The sequence below is a fragment of the Electrona antarctica genome (assembly GCF_951216825.1).
Source record: "Electrona antarctica genome assembly, chromosome: 13".
NCBI classification, from domain to species: Eukaryota; Metazoa; Chordata; class Actinopteri; order Myctophiformes; family Myctophidae; genus Electrona; species Electrona antarctica.
Genome location: NC_136794.1, coordinates 9,035,624 through 9,055,543, shown reverse-complemented (window position 1 = coordinate 9,055,543; position 19,920 = coordinate 9,035,624). Strand labels below are relative to the sequence as shown.

At 43.6% G+C, this 19,920-nt stretch overlaps 1 protein-coding gene across 2 annotated transcripts in view; it reads right to left on the bottom strand.

Moving 5' to 3' along the window:
- The window catches only part of col8a1a (collagen, type VIII, alpha 1a), a 63,006-nt gene that overhangs the window by 16,321 nt on the left and 26,765 nt on the right, over positions 1–19,920 (bottom strand). The window contains exon 3 of one of the 2 annotated variants that reach the window (XM_079518997.1): positions 11,842–11,982. The exons of the other annotated variant lie outside the window; for it this stretch is intronic. The gene's annotated coding sequence lies outside the window, so the exon portion shown is untranslated. The remainder of the gene's footprint in view (positions 1–11,841; positions 11,983–19,920) is intronic. 2 annotated transcript variants of the gene reach the window in all.

Below are 19,920 nucleotides of genomic sequence, written 5' to 3'. Positions count from 1 at the left end.
TTGGTTTGTAATTAATGGCCCATTTCACCGTACAGGAGTGTAGTGCAAAAGTAGCCGATTTACAAGCTCACAATACGTCACATGATGAATGGTTGTGAGCTTATTATAGATCTCAAATCTTCACTAATTTTGCTTTTAAATTGAAGTGGTTATGTCTGTCTGTGGGTTTTATAAACATTGAATAATAATACAATAAAATAAGAGCTTGTGCGACTAAATATTAACTTCATTGGATCCATTGGAACACAGGTTCTTTTTCCATTTTCTGAAAAATAACGGGTTTGGACATACAAGGCTTCCACCAATGCTATAGAGACTAATGTCAGTGAGTGCATACTATATCACCCTAGATAGACTACAGCTAACTATGAAATGGTCAGTTATACTGTGAATTATGCCAGTTCAAGTTATGCAATGTACCAAACAGATAACAAATAATGAAATACTTTCAATATTTCCATCTACTTCACCCAAATGATCCAAGATGTTTTGATGAGACAACGTTCAATTATAAAGTGGTCTAATTACATAGGCTACTACTAGAACTACTAATAGTAATGTGAGGATATGTAGTAACAACTGTGAGAGGAATGGGATTATCCCAAGCATTTCAATCTTTTTCTTTTTTAATTTGTTTCTGCCTTTATTGATGTGAAAGATAGTGAAAGTATACAGGAAATGGGGAGAGAGATGGGGGGGAAGACACGCGGCCGTCGGGATCGGGAGACGAACCCGCGGCACGCCGTCTGGCTGGCTCAGCAGCCTATGGTTGAGCTAACCGTCCAGGCCAGCAAAAATAAGGTAACAAAAAGCCTTTCCTCACCCTCACGAGTTCATTGTCTGAATTTCGTTGAACTTCATCTTACATGATAGGGGGAAAAAAGTACAATTTATAGATTTGTTGGTTCTATCTATCTATCTATCTATCTATCTATCTATCTATCTATCTATCTATCTATCTATCTATCTATCTATCTATCTACGATCTATCTATCTACGATCTATCTATCTATTTGTTTGTTTGTTTATTTCAGAAAATGTAGTGAAGTTATTTTGTGTGTGTGTGTGTGTGTGTGTGTGTGTGTGTTGAAAAGAAATGCTATAGTAGGAAAGGTTAAAGGGTCACTGTACTAAACCAATGAACTATCTTAGACAGAGATATCAACCAATTGAAGAGCTGTCATAATCCCTGGGAGAAAGAACTGCTCGCAGCCAATGGCAGTGTTTACTCTGTTCTCTCTTCTCACCCAACTGACGCTCTTGGCCCATCACATACTGTAGACCTGACAGTTTGGCTTCAGCCACATGCACACACACACACACACACACACACACACACACACACACACACACACACACACACACACACACACACACACACACACACACACACACACACACACACGCACGCACACAAGCGCGCGCGCACACACTGCAAACACAAAACATTTGCGCACATATATTTGCCCTGAGCATCGACCTTCTGTCCTGAATGCTCATAATCCTGTTTCATTGGGGAGGGTCTATAGGAGAAGAGCCTTTTGTGACACCAAAATGTGTCATGCTGGGTGTTGACTCCACAACACCCAAGAAGACAGAAAGATCTCCAGATAAATGTTCTCTGTACTGGTCCTTGTCTGAAGATCCAGGTATAGCCACATGTCTAGCTACTGATCATTAATAAAAAATCATTTATAATGTATACTGTCATACACAAAACACCAATAATGAGTACATTGGTGAATACACCAAACATTAGCCAGAGTTTAGCAGTTATTTTAGTTGAGCTTAAATTGCTTTTTCCGTACGATATAAGTCCACAAAAACGATGAAAGGAATTACGTACAGTATGAATGTCACAGCATGACATTGCAGAGTTGCAAAAGTGCATGTGATCACTGATTTCAGTGCAAATCATTAGATTTAAAGTGCATGTGATCACTGATTTCAGTGCAAATCATTAGATTAAAGTGCATGTGATCACTGATTTCAGTGCAAATCATTAGATTTAAAGTGCATGTGATCACTGATTTCAGTGCAAATCAATAGATTTAAAGTGCATGTGATCACTGATTTCAGTGCAAATCATTAGATTTAAAGTGCATGTGATCACTGATTTCAGTGCAAATCATTAGATTTTCACCATGCATGCACCCTTGACAAAACACAACTAGATAAATGAGCTTACATCACAACAAGGGAATAACAGATGGAATTTTAAATTCACTGGATTCAGTGGATTGACAAATTAGCTAATGATAAACAGCCTATTTCCATCTTCTATGCCAATATGATTCACACAACTCGACAGAAGACATAAACAACCATTATAAATTCAAACCATCATCACACAGTGACCTCTGTGTGACAATATCAACAATGCCACGCGCTATACGGAGAGAGAGTGATGCTAAACAGTGGATCTGCTCTTACCTTTCTCTGTGTGAAGGGCCGGATACGGTGAAATAATCACTGCAGATAGAGACAACCCACCCACACACACACCCACACACACACACACAGAATGCTATAGACAGACAAGCAGATAAGGACAACTCTGGGAGACGTGCTCTGAGCAGACTTACAGCGCACGGCCCACATTATATCTACTGCAGGGTGGAGCCACTGGGAGGGGCGGAGAGAGAGAGGAGAGGGGCTGATTGAGAGAGAGAGGCCTCGAGTGGTGTGGAAGTGTACACGATAACCCTGAAAGAATCATGATGCCACCTCCTCAGGCAAACACTGCTTATTTTCCAGGCATCGGTGCCCGTGCTGGATGGTAACAATGAACAACAGGTATTATTAATGCTTCGGTCTACTGGCCATTGCGTACTGCTGTGTGGACTAAGACGTGAGGTGATTCATCAACTTGCGAGTGAGTCCAGACTCCGAGTCCAGACACACGCTGACCATCTGGGCCTGGTTGCTCCTCAAAGCCATGTTACTCTTAAAACCATTTCAATTTCAAGGACCCCCAAGTCTGATAAGCATTTGGCCATGGATCCCCTACTTGATCCTTTTTTTTTTTAAATCTCTGTGACGTTACCCCAATCTACACTGTAAACTCCTCTGTTCATTTGGTTAAATCTGTACATTCTCAGAGTTTACAGACCAGTATGGGGTTCATTTGGTTCCTATTCTATTCAACATTTAGCTTGGGGGACCCCTTGAAGAACCTGGAACACCATGGAAGCCCCTCGTGGACACCTGGGGGTCCTATGAGTCAGTAAGTGCTCTATATAAGTCACCTGTTCTGCATTTTAACTACTGCTGAGTCAGGGTTCTGCACCCCTCCACAGAACAGGTTCATTCTGTGAAGCGTGCACACGCACACGCACACGTACACACACACACTGTCTTCTGTTCTCCTGTGTGCACACACACACACACACACACACACACACACACACACACACACACACACACACACACACACACACACACACACACACACACACACACACACACACACACACACACACACACACACACACACACACACACACGTGTGTGTCCCGAACAGGAGACCCGGGTTTCAATCCGGGCGATCACACATGACATGAAGAAATAATCAGACACTTACTCTTAGAAGTCACCAGAAATCACTGTCACAGAGTTAATGACCAATTAAATTACCACCAGTATTACTTCTTAAATGGTATTCTAATTAACACTTAAAACTCTACACTGTACTGTACACTCTACACTGTACTGTATGTACTTCATTGAACGGGGACCCCCAGGGGTCTGTACTTGGCCCCCTCCTTATTTCCTCTACACCAAATCTCAGCTGAAAGTATAGCAGATCTAAAAGCTCACAATGCGTCGCAACGTTTTGTGAGCTTGTAGAAATGCCCAGAACAGGGATGATGCTGAGCTTCATTTGATTAATTCAAGATTGTTCGACAAGAAAGCGTAATGTTCCCACGTCACAAATTAACCCATTTAGGCCGGACGTCGAAAGAAGAAAAATGTTCGCTCTGAAAGAATATATATTCAAAGATTTGTGCCACATTTTCACGATTTTTAAAAAATAGCAGACCTACAAGCTCGCCAAGTGGCGCGCTATGAGCTTGTGATCTGCTATTTTTCAATAACTAAAGTATATAATGCTTAGTTAAAACACCAAAAGGGGTTCCCGCCCAAAATGGGTTTAAACAAAGCAGATGTTCAGTAACCATTGTGCAGACATTCCCCAGTCTGTGTTTAAAAAAGAGAAAAAAAGAGTTTCCAAACATACTTTTTTTGTTGATGACAGACTTTATCCAGGGAGGTTTCTGACACCTGTGTGCAACAGAACACTCTATACCTGAGTAACTCTCTGACGTGTCCGGCAACCTTCTACGTCGTAAACTCCTCATGTGTTTGTAACACTGAGAGTGTTAAACAAACACTGAGGGTTTGTACATCCATACTTCTGTTACCGTCTGTCTTTTTGGTTCTTCCCACCTATGTGTTTATGAAAAGGTGTTCCCCTTCCTGGCCATGTCTTCACCTACTCGTGCTGGGTTTTTTCCCCCCCTTGTGTTTTTTTAGACAGCACAGAGGCCAGTGGTGTCGTGTGTGTGTGTGTGTGTGTGTGTGTGTGTGTGTGTGTGTGTGTGTGTGTGTGTGTGTGTGTGTGTGTGTGTGTGTGTGTGTGTGTGTGTGTGTGTGTGTGTGTGTGTGTGTGTGTGTGTGTGTACTGTCTATGATGTCCTATCTTCAACAGCCAACTGCCAGCTAAAAGTCAGCTAGCTGCTCTTGTTCAGGTTTGGTCAAAGACGTCATTCTTTTGGACCTTTAGTTATACTGGAATTATATTTTCCAACAAGCTGCTGCTGCTGCATCGATATAATCCGTTCTTTGCGCCGAGAACGTCAGCAAAAAATGATAAATCGAGAGTTCATCCATTCCTTTCAAAACAGAATCCCGTTAACGGCATCCATGAAGCTGTTTATATTATCACCTACCAGAGCAATGTCACATAGTCTAGTAAATACAAGACACACACACACACACACACACACACACACACACACACACACACACACACACACACACACACACACACACACACACACACACACACACACACACACACACACACACACACAGTCACACACACGCACACTTTAGAGCGGCAGTGTGAAAGGTACACGTTAGTCAAGGGGTAATGAGTTAGCATGTTTGCTCTCGTGGCTTCCATTCTCTTCCTGTGTCATTAATGAAGCCCCAATTGGCCTCACAGGCCTCTCTATACCATCAGTCCTGCACCTGTACCGTTCCTTCTGCTGTGCAACAACCCACACTGGAGTCTCGGAGCTCTCATTCATTCTTTAAAACTCCACTTGTACTTAATGGGTTGTTGTTAACCCATTTTGACCTGGGTTAATACTGAAAAATCCCATGTTTCTATGTCAGTCGTTCTAAAAATAATTCATGTCAAGGTCCACCGACCCCCGTCTGAAAATATGTAGTTCCAGGAACTCCCCCAGAAGCAAAGATTTGAGTTAAAAACGAAAGAATATATATTCAGACATTTTCACTATTTTCACTATTTTTCAAAAATAGCAGACCTACAAGTTCTTAGCTTGTAGATCTGCTATTTTTCAATAGCTAACGCATAACATAATGCTTAAAACACTGACAGGGGTTTCCCGCCCAAAATGGTTTAATAGTGGTTATGACAGAACGTGTGTGTTATGTCCTGCTAAGTTCTAGTGAAGGTGAAGTCACCGGTGGTGACTCACATGCAGCAGGGCTTTGGCTGGACACTGTGCAGTGTTTTGTTTTAATAACAGTGACCTTGTATGTATGATCTGTCACATGTGTGAGCTGCTACCTTTCCCATTCATTCATTCATTCATTCATTCATTCATTCATTCATTCATTCATTCGATCATTCATTCATTCATTCATTCGATCATTCATTCAGGATGTTCAAGAGATGATTGAAACAAAACATTAGTGCTTTGTACTAGGTGGGACAGCTTAACTGACCACAGAAAAACGGACAAAAAATACGAACAGTCAGACTTTTCAGATTTTGCTAATACTGGAGAGGGAGCTGCCTTATTCTGAGAAGAAAACCAAAGAAAATAAAAGAGTGTTGGCTATTGTGTGATAGACTAGAAGCTTTCATTCAAGCGTTGGGGGCAGACGGAGGAGTATTGAGGGCAACCGAGGAGGTTTCAACACCTTATTATCACATTAGACTAGGACTGAAAGTGTACAGTATGTGTCCCACATGGCTACAGCCTGGGGATTAGAAGCATGTGTGAGCAATAATGAGAACCAGGCAGGCTCAACAGTACTCTGCTCTATGTGAATAAGACATGTATACTGTACTGTACTGTACTGTACTGTACTGTACTGTACTGTACTGTACTGTACTGTACTGTACTGTACTGTACTGTACTGTACTGTACTGTACTGTACTGTACTGTACTCACATTTTGTTTACCACACAATGTAGAAATACTCCTGTAAATAGTCCTGTATTCAAGAAATTACTTAGCATTGACATCAAAATATACACAAAGTACAAAAAGAAATCTAATAGCCTAAGTATAAAGTATTAAGACATAGTATTAAGACAAGTGGTTAATGAATGTTTTGTCTTTTGTAACATAATCATTTAAATATGCAAAGCAAGTAGTAACTAAACTTTTCAAATGATTGTAGTGGAGTGTTTTCCGCTGAGATGTACAGCTATAGTGAAGTAGAAGTAAAAGTATAGAAAATTGGAAATATTCAAGTAAAGTAAAAAAAAAAAGAAAAAAAAGAAGAAGAAATCTATAAAAATCGTACTTTCCACCACTGAGTTTGAGTCACTGTAAGGGGCCGTGTGAAGGCTCCGGTCATCAGATTCCTATAATCTCTCAGCCTGCCCCTCAGACCATACCCGGGTGACCCCCAATCCACACACGCATGCACTTAAGGCCGGGTATTTATGCACGCACACACACACGTTTGCACCCATGTATGCCCACACACACACACGCACGGTGAAACCCTCTTAATGTATCCATTCGTAACTCTGAGAGTGTACAAATGGACCCAAATGGACCCACATTCAGCGTAGGTACACGCACACACGTACACACAAACACACTTGTAACGGTTTGCATTCATTGTTAAATTAACACTCAGGATTGTGAAAGGTACTGGTATTCACACACACACACACACACACACACACACACACACACACACACACACACACACACACACACACACACACACACACACACACACACACACACACACACACACACACACACACACACACACACACACGCGCACATTGCATTTTTTCCCACCCGTCATCAGCATGCCTCCTCCAATGTCCTGAGAAAGTTTACGATGCGTATTATGTGAGACGTTGTCCAGGGCCCCTGATGAGAGCTACAGTAGGTGTTTGTGTTTTTGCCTGAGCGTGCCCTACGAGCGCTATTTAGAGGCCGAACAAAAACAACTCACTCCATCCAAGTTAAAACATAATATATATATATAAACCGGGTATTAACTATCGGAACAAGCGGAAGGCAGACTGAATGGCATGCGGACAGAATACACAGTATGCATGTGAATGTGTGTCTATGGCTTTGTCTGTGTTGTTCTTAATGAATTGTTTTTAATGGCTGTATTTATACCCTATGAAACAATCCTTGTCCATGCTGTCATTTGTCAAAGTCTGTCTTATCTCATGCTCTCTGTCTGTCACCCACTCCTCGACGCACCATTCTCTGCGCCCTCATGTCTGTGTGTGTGTGTGTGTGTGTGTGTGTGTGCGACTGTGCGCGCGTGCGTGCGTGTGTGCCAGCACGAGCAGAAGGAGAGGAAAGTAAGAGATAGACTAGTAGCTGCAGTTTGAAGTATTTGCATAACAACGCGTTCACATTTTACAGTCATATAGAGCTAAGGCAATGAGGCCGTGGCCGTGGCAACTAAGTGTTGAGAACCCGTCTTTAATAGTTTCTGAGATGGCCATCTCGCGGCCCCAGTCCCAGCTTTAGATGAGTTTATGACATCAACCTTTGTTAGGGCTTTCACATTCCTGTCCTCCTTTCCCGTTCCCTGTGTGGCAACCTTGGAATCTGCAAGGCAAACAGAGAGGTCAACAACATCCCCGATGTCCCTGTCACTTTGTCAACATGGAAGGAAGGACACTCAGAGAGATGAAGAGGACTGTGGCTCAGCTCGCAAAACCCCGAAAAGTACCAATGATTAGTTCCAAAATGCTTACCCCATTTCAACTACCATGAGGCACTTCGGACAGTCACTCAGCTTTGAGGCCAGTAAAACCATGTTTTCAGCGTCACAGAGAGCCCTCTTTTTGTTACAAATTGGCCCAGTTTCTGGCAAGTATTGATGGCCCTCAAGACAGATTGCTGTATCTCTGTCTGTGTGTTGTGTGTGGCTGTAGATTTGCCTCTGGTTAATCAGATTGGGAGCACCTGTTTCCATTTTCCTAATTGTTATCAGTTACACACCTGCTTGCATAGCTGATGGTAGTAATGGGGTGGAGAGGCAGGAGGGATGGGTGGAGAGGTGTGGGGTGCTCACTCCTATCTGATTGTATTAAACAATGTCAAACAAAAAAAAAAAAAAAAAGACAGATTGCTGCTATAGGCTAACATGTACCTCTCCATGATGTCACGTATCTGTTTGTACTCTGCATGGACCGTATAGAGACTGATCTTGGCCGTCCACCTCTAACACAAGTCAACAGATGACGGATTTCCTCTGTATTCACAGTTTTACAATTTTGCCTTTGTGCCCAGAAGAGTGAACCTTGACCTTTGTCCTTTGACTCTTCTATGGAGGTCACGCTGACCCAGCATTAAACTGGACCATTAGAGTAGAGTATAGTATGCCTGATGTATTCTTCATCGTATGAAAGTGTCCCATGACAAAAATAGCAGGCAATCTACGAGCAGCGGTGTTGCATCGACAGGGACCTGGCGCAAAACTAAATATAGAGCACCATGAACAGTGTAAACATACAACAGTGGTTTTCAGATTGTGGCGCGGGGGGAGAGGGGGAGAGACATGCAGCTAAGGTCGTCATGAGCGGGACTCGAGCACGTGATGTGCTGTCAGGCCAGAGCCTATATGTGGCATGTGCCTGGACCACTAGGCCACCACCAGGTGCCCCAATTATTCATTCATTTTCAAATGTCATTGAAATTAAATTAAACTTAATTGTCATACAATATCACGGTCTCTACGACAGAATGGGGTGTCTATGGCCTAATGAAAGTCAATTTGGGGGTCTCTGTATACCAAGAACAAGTTTGAAAACCCCCTGCAGTATGAGACACAGACATATACGTATACGCAGAAAATTGGTACAGCTGGGTATTGGCATCCCCATGGAACACATCCCCATGGAACACATCCCCATGGAACACATCCCCAATGGAACACATGCTCAGCCCAGTCTCATGCAGCACAAGTGAAGAACGACAAATCCATAAGTTGTCAAATCCGTTCAAACAAAAGACAAATCCACGCATACAGCTATCCTGTTTGTTGGCAATCACATTTGATCCTTGTGCTCCCTTCCCACTGGCCCACAGGCACACCCTAAATCCCCCACCTGCTGCACGGTGGTGGGGGGTACTGGGAGGGGGTTTCAACTCAAGTCTCCCGGTTTCACTGCCATACACCATGTGACAGCACTAAATCACATTTTTAAGAGCCCCCTTGTGTCATTCTAAAAGTGCCATTCTCATCACCAACAAGGCCAGGGGTTTGTTATTCTGTTTTTGTAAAAACAATCTTGTTGCTCACTCGGTGGGGGCTCCCAGGACTTAACCCCCCCACCCCCCCTGCCCTCAACGGCCTCAATACACGACTACTAAGGGGTAAGGAGTGAGAAAGCTGTGGAAGGTCAAAATCCCACAGCCCCACTTTATCTAAGAAATGTGGAAATGATCGGTCATCTGTCACATTCTCTACTGTACACACATGCTGTACAGTAGAGAATGTGGGTTGAGCGCGGCACAGCTTTCTTCGTCGCTCTGTTCTCACAGTTTTTTTTTTGGTAATTCTCTCACTAAGTGGAGGTCTCCATGTGCAATGTGTCCCCTGCTTGGAGAGGCCCCTGGTCGTGACTCAGGTCTGCCACCATCATTAAGACCAAAACACAGGGAATTAGGCTAATGGCATGATCCCATATACTGTATCATGGGCTCCATCTTATCTCTTCCAGATTAGATTACTGCAATGCACTTTATTCAGGTATCAGTAAACAGAACATTCACAGACTACAACTGATACAAAATGCAGCTGCTAGACTACTGACGCGCACAAAGAGAAGTGAGCACATTACACCTGTCCTTGCGGCACTTCATTGATTACAGATGTAAGCAGGTGCCTGACCATTTAGAGTCTAAATGGTCAGGCACCTGCTTACATCTGTAATCTTTTAACTCCCTACAAGCCTGGCCGCTGCCTGAGATCATCCGGCAAAACCCTATTGAATGTTCCAAAATCTCGCCTTATCACAAAAGGCGACCGGGCCTTTGCTGTACGGGCCCCTCGGCTGTGGAACTCACTACCTGAGGATCTCAGGCTGGCAAACTCAGTATCCTCTTTTAAATCGCGGTTAAAAACTCACCTTTATTGCACAGCCTTTTTATGATGTTTCTTTTGTTTTATTCTTATTGTATTATTTTACTGCTATTATTATCTGTAAAGCACTTGTAAACTTGTTTTTGGAAAGGTGCTATATAAATAAAGTTATATTATTATTATTATCTTGCGCCACCCTTATCCCTTATCCATAAACGTATTTGCCATTTTTTACTATTTTGAAAAACATTTAAAAATAGTTCAACTAGCCGATCTACATCGAGACATTATGAGCTTGTAGATCGGCTATTTGAACTATTTGAAAAGGTTTTATAAAATAGTAAAAAATGGCTATTAAGTTTAGCGATAAGGGGTAAGGGATATAGCCCATAGGCTCTACCAGTCTACCATGACAAAAAAAAAACAAGTCTGAGAGTGTGTATGTGTACTGTGTGCATGTGTGTGTCTGGAAATCAATGTCACTGATGATCCAGCCTTCATCAGTGTGAGGCTGGATAGCCGAAACATTTGTCTTTTCGATCCATCATGCAAGAATAAAAACTAAGATGCAGTCTTGGTGTATGCGACCCATTACCTTTTTCCAGTATATGATTTGATTTTATAAGTCAGAGCGCGGTGGTCACAAGAAAAGTTATCTGCATGTGTGTGTCTGCCTGCCGTACATGTGCCTGTGCCTCTTCGTACACGGTGGGTTTATTTAGTTTTGGGAGTTTGCTGTGAATGTACAGGCCCTGCTCCCACTCCCCCACTCACAGATGGCCCCGTACACAAAGACTAGTCTTCACACAGCAGTGTCGCACCGAAGCCCTCATTCGCGCACGCACACGTGTACACACAGGCATATGCCATGTGTATATATGCATGGCGCGCACGAACACACACACACACACACACACACACACACACACACACACACACACACACACACACACACACACACACACACACACACACACACACACACACACACACACACACACACACACACACACACACACACAAATTAGGGTGCAGAGAATGGTGCGTAGAGGAGTGGGTGACAAAGAGCATGATGAGACAGACTTTGAGAGACACACACACGCACGCACAAGCACACACACATCCATACAAAAGTGTCTCTGCTCTTCTACAGTACTTTTGCCGCACGCACGCACGCACGCACGCACGCACGCACGCACGCACGCACGCACGCGCGCGCGCGCGCCGGCCCACAGCCCCTTGTCTCAATCAACAGGCTGTAACATTCCAGTCACTCACCCGGGGCTGTCCGTGGCTATGACATCATTCCACCACGAGAGAGACGGGCACAGGGTTTACGAGGTTTGAGGGCCGAGGCGACTTGGTGGGGGCGAGCGAGCCTGCTTCAAAAGGCTCTCTCTCTCTCTCTCTCCCATGGGCCTACATGAAAACAGCCGTTTATCCAAATGACAGACATACAGGACATCGAACACAAACAGAATGAATCAACGATTGACTTTTGGAGGAATGTGCCTTTGTGTGCGCAACATGAGCATGGCACGGTGTGTGTGTGTGTGTGTGTGTGTGTGTGTGTGTGTGTGTGTGTGTGTGTGTGTGTGTGTGTGTGTGTGTGTGTGTGTGTGTGTGTGTGTGTGTGTGTGCGTGCGTGTGCATGCGTGTGTACATGCGTGTATGCGTTGCGTGTTGCAGTCTATGTTAGCGTGTGGAATAATTGAATGTAAATGTAAAGTCACAGGACGGTTCAAAATCCCCTATAGTCTGCAGACTCTGCACACAGAATCCTTAACTCCCCCGCCATCACACTATGGTACAACTGCCCTGTTTTCATTCTACCACCACATATACCTGCATGGAGACTAGTGGACTGGAGATGATCATATAAGTGATTTACTGTGAGACGTGTCTGTGTCAGACAAGTGCAGATAGTCTTAAATCATGACTTCTGTCATGTGGGACGTACAGATCTAGTGCGTGGGAGAGCGGAGACGCACAGGAGGAGCGTGGGTTGGATTAAACTCCTCGGAGAAGTGTAAGGTATCAGAAATTCAGCAGTCAGCAGCACAACAAAAGTAGAGGAATCTCCTTCGATGTTAACCCTTTAACCCATTTAGGAGGACTGAGACTAAATGTCTACTAAATGTCTTCTAAATCATGACAGTTTTCTGAAAAATGTCAGTGGTTCATGTCAAGGACCCCACAAATTATATGTTGGCTAATTGGCCGCTAACCCCCATCTGAAAATATGTTGTTTCAGGGACCCCCCCCAGAAGCAAAGATTTGAGTTAAAAACGTTCGCTCTGAAAGAATATATATTCAACGATTTGCGACACAATTTCAAGATTTAAAAAAAATCTTGTAGATCTGCTATTTTTCAATAGCTAAAGTATAACATAATCCTTGAAACACCAAAAGGACTTCCCGTCCTGAATGTGTTAAATGTTATATACTTTACTTTCGTGTACTTCAGATAGTATAATAGCCAACCACCGGCTCACACCGTCGCTGGCTTGTAGATCTGCTACTTTCACAGAACCGTTCTTCTGCCTTTGCTGAATGTTTTTTGCCTATCATGACATGCTCAGTATCAGGTCATGTGGATAATGACTATGCTGGGCATTATCCACATGACGCTATCTAGCCGAGGCTATAGATAATGACCTCTCCCCTCCTCTCTTGACTTGCAGAACATAATGTGTAGCACTTCATGCATAAATAATTTATCTACGAATGTGTTTAGATCAGATCCTCCTCGGTCTAAATCCTTCCACCTGCTTTGCTCACCTGACCTGAATCAGGAGAGTGTAGCCTGGATCCAGCCCATTATAGACCCCAATTCTTGCATTTTGATGTGAGGTGAAATTTTATTTCAAGTTTCTCGATTGACACTTTTCATTGTGAGCTGTTGGCATTGGCATGAGTATCTTTCTTCCGGGTGCATATATTTGGTCCGAACAGTTCGACACCTTATTACCCCAAACCCTATAACCTAACCACAAGCGGAAGCCACGGGCGAGTCTTAACCGGCCACATATCTGTCTTAACCGGCCACGTATCTGTCTTAACCGGCAACGCATGTCGGAGCCACGGGTGACACATTATTATCCCACAATTTTGCAACCCTTTTTTTCCACCCAGTGTCAATTATCTAATGCAATCCTGGGCGCTACACTTCCTCTGCCAACCTGGTGGGGCAGCGGACTGACCTCATGCTTCCTTCTATGCACATTTCTTTTTTACAATAAAATGTGTTTCTGAAAATCGTTTGAAAAATGTTTGAAATTGAGTTTATATTTTGTAAGGATTTTTTTTTTAATCCTTTTGAAAAATAAAACAATTTGTATGAAACATCACATACTGTCGTGACCCTTAAAATTGGCCCACAACCTCAAAATGGGTCCCGACCCCTTATTTTCGGAAACACTGAATTAGCACATTGGATGCCATACTGTAAGCTAGAGGAGGAGGTCAGGCTGAGTGCAGAGCAGGCAAGACGTACTGTACATGATATCGTTGCTGTGGGATGGAAAAAACGATTCCACTACTGTGTCCAAAGCTATTCCTTTTTTAATATTATTTAAAAAAAACATAAAAACAAAAAACAGCCAATCTACAATCTCACAATGTGCGATTTCCTCTACGTTTGTGAGACATTCCTGTATGATGAACTACTAGTGCAATTTACGAAGAAATTGCACTAAATTGCAAGAAAAAGTTGAAATGTGGAAATACAAGGTTTCTACAAGATGACAACAATATCATGACCTCACACAAGTCACATTTCATCACTGAACATACAGTATGCTGAAGGGTCAGGGGGTATATCTAGCATTGTCAATCCTCACTCACTCACACACACACACACACACACACACACACACACACACACACACACACACAGACACACACACACACACACACACACACACACACACACACACACACACACACACACACACACACACACACGATGGGCCGGCGAGAGATGCAATATCTTGTTAAGGGACCGGCCCCCTCCTCCTCCTCTTTCTCTATTAGCCTTTCCATTCACTCTTCTATCCTAATAAATCATTTAACTAAAGAAGTCATTCCCCTTTAGGTGAAAGGGTAAGGTGGTGGGCTATAAACATGGCTACTTACTGAAAGGGATTGTGGGTAGGGGATTCTGCAATGAGGTGCAAGTATGCATGGAATGCTCACAGTGCTCAGTGTTGACCTGGGACAAACAGAGAGCATGCTGGGATACTGCATATGGGGCCGAGTCATTTATGCACGGTAAAAATCCCCAGTGTTAATTTAACTCTGAGAGTGTACAAAATGTAACTAAATGGTTATACACATAGCTCAGATATTCAAAGTGACATGTTACTCAGTTACCGTAGTCTCGCATAGCCAGATGTTTCGATATCTCCGCCCAGCTCTGCCTAAGAAAGAGTAGGCGCAGATCTCTGAAAGCCTATAGCTACAGTATGTGAGACTAATGTTATTATAATACTGGGGATTTTACATACAGTAAACAATAGCAAACCGAAAACAACTAATTAAGGGCACAGTCTCAATGGATCATTGTGTGGGATTCTATGCCAGGGGGTGGGCAACTTTGACAATGGAGAGGGTCACTACATTTCCACGGTCACTCCAGAGGGCCACATTTTGAGCTTGTAGATCAGCTATTTTTGCTATATTTGAATTGAAATACTGATTTTTTTTTGCTGTTTTTGAATTGGAATCCTGAAAAGTAACCTTTTTATATAATTTAAAATGCATAGTTAGCATAAAGTTGACTTCATGGACTAAATACAAATACAAGACAATAACATTTAGACTGAAGTAATAAAAGCTGGTCATGTTTGTCATGTTTGTAATTGTAACAGCTGAAATAAAAAATAAATCAGTATTCTGATAAGCTGCGGCGGGCCGCATTAAGTGATGGTGGGGGCCGTATGTGGCCCCCGGGCCGCCAGTGGCCCATGTGTGTTCTATGCAGCATTGCCTTTGGCATTATCCAGGACAACCTAATCTGAGGTATCACTGGCAGTCATATTAAGGCTGTCTGAGAGCATCTTCCCCACGCCACCGTCAGCCATCTCTTCCAAACCCACCTCAACAGAGCCTTTCATTTTCATGGTAGGCATGCATGGCAGTATAAGCAATGCCAATGGCAAAGGCCAAACTTGTTTGTGAGGGTGGAAACCTTTCGGAAGGGAGTCACCGAAAACACTTGCCTTTGGTAAACATTGCCTGATTTTTTCTTTTACCGTGTGCTAATGCATGATGATAAACACCTGTAGTCTGATTCCGTCAAAGAATAAATATTTAGACCCGTCTGGATGGATGAGCACATTACTACATTGGAACAACTGTTACTGTTGTCCAAAAAACATGAGTCTCCATGAAGCGTCATGGCGAAGGGTGTCTGATTAACATTTGTATGTTGATTTTGTTCTGCCAAAAAAAGAAAGAGACATTACATCACCACATAGTGACAATACTTGACACTATAGTCTTTAAGTTATTTAAAAATGAATTTCATGACACGTATCCCCTGCCACCGCCAACATATCCAGCTCACAGAAATGCATGGCTATCAACCGTAACAGAATGTTCACAAAATGCATGTTTAATGTGTCTGCCTTGTGGGTGAAAGCATGCTGAAAGAATCTGTATAATGACATATAAATGTTGGCAGTGCACAGACCCTGTCCGAGACAGGGAGAACAGTTTGTGTCCAGTCCACATTCCCCAGTGGCCCATGATAGTCAGACCACTGTACTAACCACTGTTATTCTACTCTACATACTGTGGCCATCATTAGATTATCAAAATAAGGCCTGTGACATTAAATGCAAAGCATGTCAGATGTAATTTTCCTGTGAGAAATGTGGCTGTTAGATTTATGTTAATACAGACACGTGAAACTGTTTGTGGTTTTTAATATATTTGGATTCTAAAAAGGTGCTCACATCACGTCATGACATTGGTTTGTTTAAGTAAATCATACACTTTGTGCACAGGCTTTAGAAAACCGGCATCCTTAAGCACAGTACGCGCCCATGACCGCCATGTTTTATGCTGGACTGCAACCGCAGGGCAATCCCTATAAATGTGAACGTTGCAGACTGACTTGAATGACTGAAAATGCTACACCACTGGTTGGCCAATTGAATGCCACAGACGAAAAACAGTCTAAGTCCACACTATTGATCCATAATGTATAAATGATAGATAAGGGTTCAGGACAACGAGGCCTTTTCGTGGAGGGGTCAGTCTGAAATTTGGACTTAGACTGTTTTTCGTCTGTGGTATTAGCCAAACAACAATCTTGCCAATCGCAGAGCAATCATCACTCAGACGGTTGAGGGAGTTCAAGGTCTCAGAGAAGGCCCTGAAATCCTACGCTGCTACCACCCAGAGCATCGTGACAGGGGAATCCTACGCTGCTACCACCCAGAGCATCGTGACAGGGGAATCCTACGCTGCTACCACCCAGAGCATCGTGACAGGGGAATCCTACGCTGCTACCACCCAGAGCATCGTGACAGGGGAATCCTACGCTGCTACCACCCAGAGCATCGTGACAGGGGCAACCAATCACCATCTGGTATAGACCGTATTGATCATCGTGCATCATTACTTGCGCAAGCAGAGCGCGCAAGTACTGTAATCGGCTGCGTCTGTCTGTGTGCGTATGTCGGTGTTGTCCGTCGGCCAATGGGGGACTACCATTCTTGATGACGTAACTAAGGCACGTGGGTAAGAATGATGGTCCCTTATTGGCTGTTGATAAGGTACGTTTCAGGGTTGGCCATGTTATGGCCTACTTGTGTGCAAGGTGCAAGTTGGCACCTCGACAGAATGCATTTCTAGTTTAGTATTGTTCATCATAGGTTTGCCTAGTAGAAATAGAAAAGCATTGTATTATAATAAATCAACGGCAATGATGAACTTGAATAACAGGGGAACGTTGACAGTGGAGTGAGTAGCTTACCGCCCAACAGCATCCCAAAGAGGAAGAGAACCCAATTGTATGGCCCAGGCTGATCAGAACCCAGGTGTCCTCACTTGGTGATTAGACACAGCAGTCATCATTTCGAGCTGATCAATTACAATTTACAATTACAATTTAGGCATTTAGCAGACGCTCTTAATCCAGAGAGACTTACAGTAAGCAAGAACAACACATGGTAATACATCAAATACATCAAAATACAAGAATCATAAGGAAGCTAAGAACCCAGTAGAAAAACTGTACAGTAAAGCTATGAGTATACACTGTAGAGTGCTCTACATAAAATGCTATCTAAATGACATATAATAGGTTTAGCCTGTGGGCAGCAACCGTGAGCCAATGGAGGGAGCGAAGAGGGGGGGAGACGTGAGAATTTTGGCTGGTTAAAGAAACCAAGCGTGCTGCGGCATTCTGGATCAATTGGAGGCCAGTGAGGAGAGAGTTAAAATAGTCAAGCTTTGATATGACTGATGTCATAACATGCTGGTCAGGGTGGCCCCATGGAGAGACACTGCACAAACCCAACAAGACGACTCCACTAACAAAAGTGTGGTCTGGATAATGATGATTGATTGTGAGACATATGACCCCCTGCACTGTAACTAACTGTGAATGAAACTCTGCAAAAAAACAAAGGCAGTAGAATTTTCCAAGTGTCGTTCTCTTCAGTACAATAACTTCTGGGACCGGAGCAATGCACCGGACAGGAGCATTCTGGAGGCAGTGCTGAGCATCGAGCAATTACATTATACTGTATGTTTTGTTTTTACATTTTACTGTATTACTGTTTACAGTTTTTTGACAGAGTAGGCAGGTATTTTGGAATGGTAATAACCTTGAATCCTCTTGTCTCCCTCCTCAACCCCTCCGTCAGGCAACATATGTTAAGTGTATATCAAGCCTCTTACTTTTCAATTCAATTCGATTCTTAAAGTTAATACATGACAACGGTTTGATTTTAGACACTGTACGAAACAAGATTATTTTTATTATTTTTTTAAGATCTTTTTTTTGGGGCTTTTTCTGCCTTTATTGATATGTTGAAAGTAATCTGACAGGAAATGGGGAGAGAGATGGGGGGGGACACACGCAGCAAAGGCTGACGAGATCGGGAGTCCCGATCGTCAGGCAGATGGTTGAGCTAACCGTCCAGGCCACGAAACAAGATTTTTTGATGAATGCGCAGAGCAGAGTGATGATTATGCCACTGTCTCGGCCAAAACCACACTCTGAATCTCATCTTCTTTTAAACAGTCGGAGATGTATCGCACTAGGCTGGCTGAAGTGCTTAACTCACTGGCCCAGCCAAAACCACATCTGACTGTGTCTCACTAGGAAAGATAAACAGAGAGATCGCTACATTCACAGAGCGGACCGCGGGGCTGCCACAGCTAGAAGAACACATGATAGTACCGACTACCGACACAACCTCTACCACAGGAAGCGATCCGGTATCACAGTGACAGGACTCAAATCAACCAGCGTAAGAAACACATATGGCTGATGATCTAGACCCCTACAGTCTGGAGAAACCAAATAAGACCACAAGAAGACAAATGCCACCAGATGGCTCCCAGTGGACAATTGACACAGACACCATCTCCCATAGGCATGCTAAGAGTTTGCAGTGTACAGTACACACAAACACACACGCACGCACGCACGCACGCACGCACGCACAGATGAGTGATCTAAAACACCTGGCCTTCTCCTTGTCTAGTGTAGTATTCTGCCCCATTGAGATGACATGGGTCCTTGGCTCTGCGGTCAGCCCAGGTCTGACTCTTTGTTTGTTTGGAGTGCGGCGAGTCCCGCCTCGGTGGCAGCAAATTAACCAGGTGAGGAAAAAGTGGGCACTCACTCACCTCTCTTAGGAGTGGAGTCATGGGCAAACAGTCTGGTCTACATCCCAGTGGTGGCACTGAGAGGCTTTTTGTATCCGCTGGGCTGCGTGCCTGAGGCTTGGCATGGGGACGCTTACCAGCCTTAACACTGAAAAACCACACGGTCAAACTGGCTTTGTGTCAAACAGAAGCACAGTGAGCAGACCTCCGCCACTAACGTCTACTATAGTCACGCTGGGCACACACCGACTGACTGTGTGGCTCTAGGAACTGAACCCAAACACACACATGTCACGCAGATAATGCTTTAAGTCTCAAAACGGAGCCAAACTTTCAGAGTTCAGTTATATTTTAGTTGCCTTTCCACCACAGCTTCCCGTCTTCCAGGAAAGCACGCATTATTTCCCTCCTTTAAATCCCCCAAAGTACACAACTTCTCTGGTCAACAGGTGTGGCACCTTCGATACATGAGTGTTGAGACTGACACGGAACAGTTTGTTTGTGGGA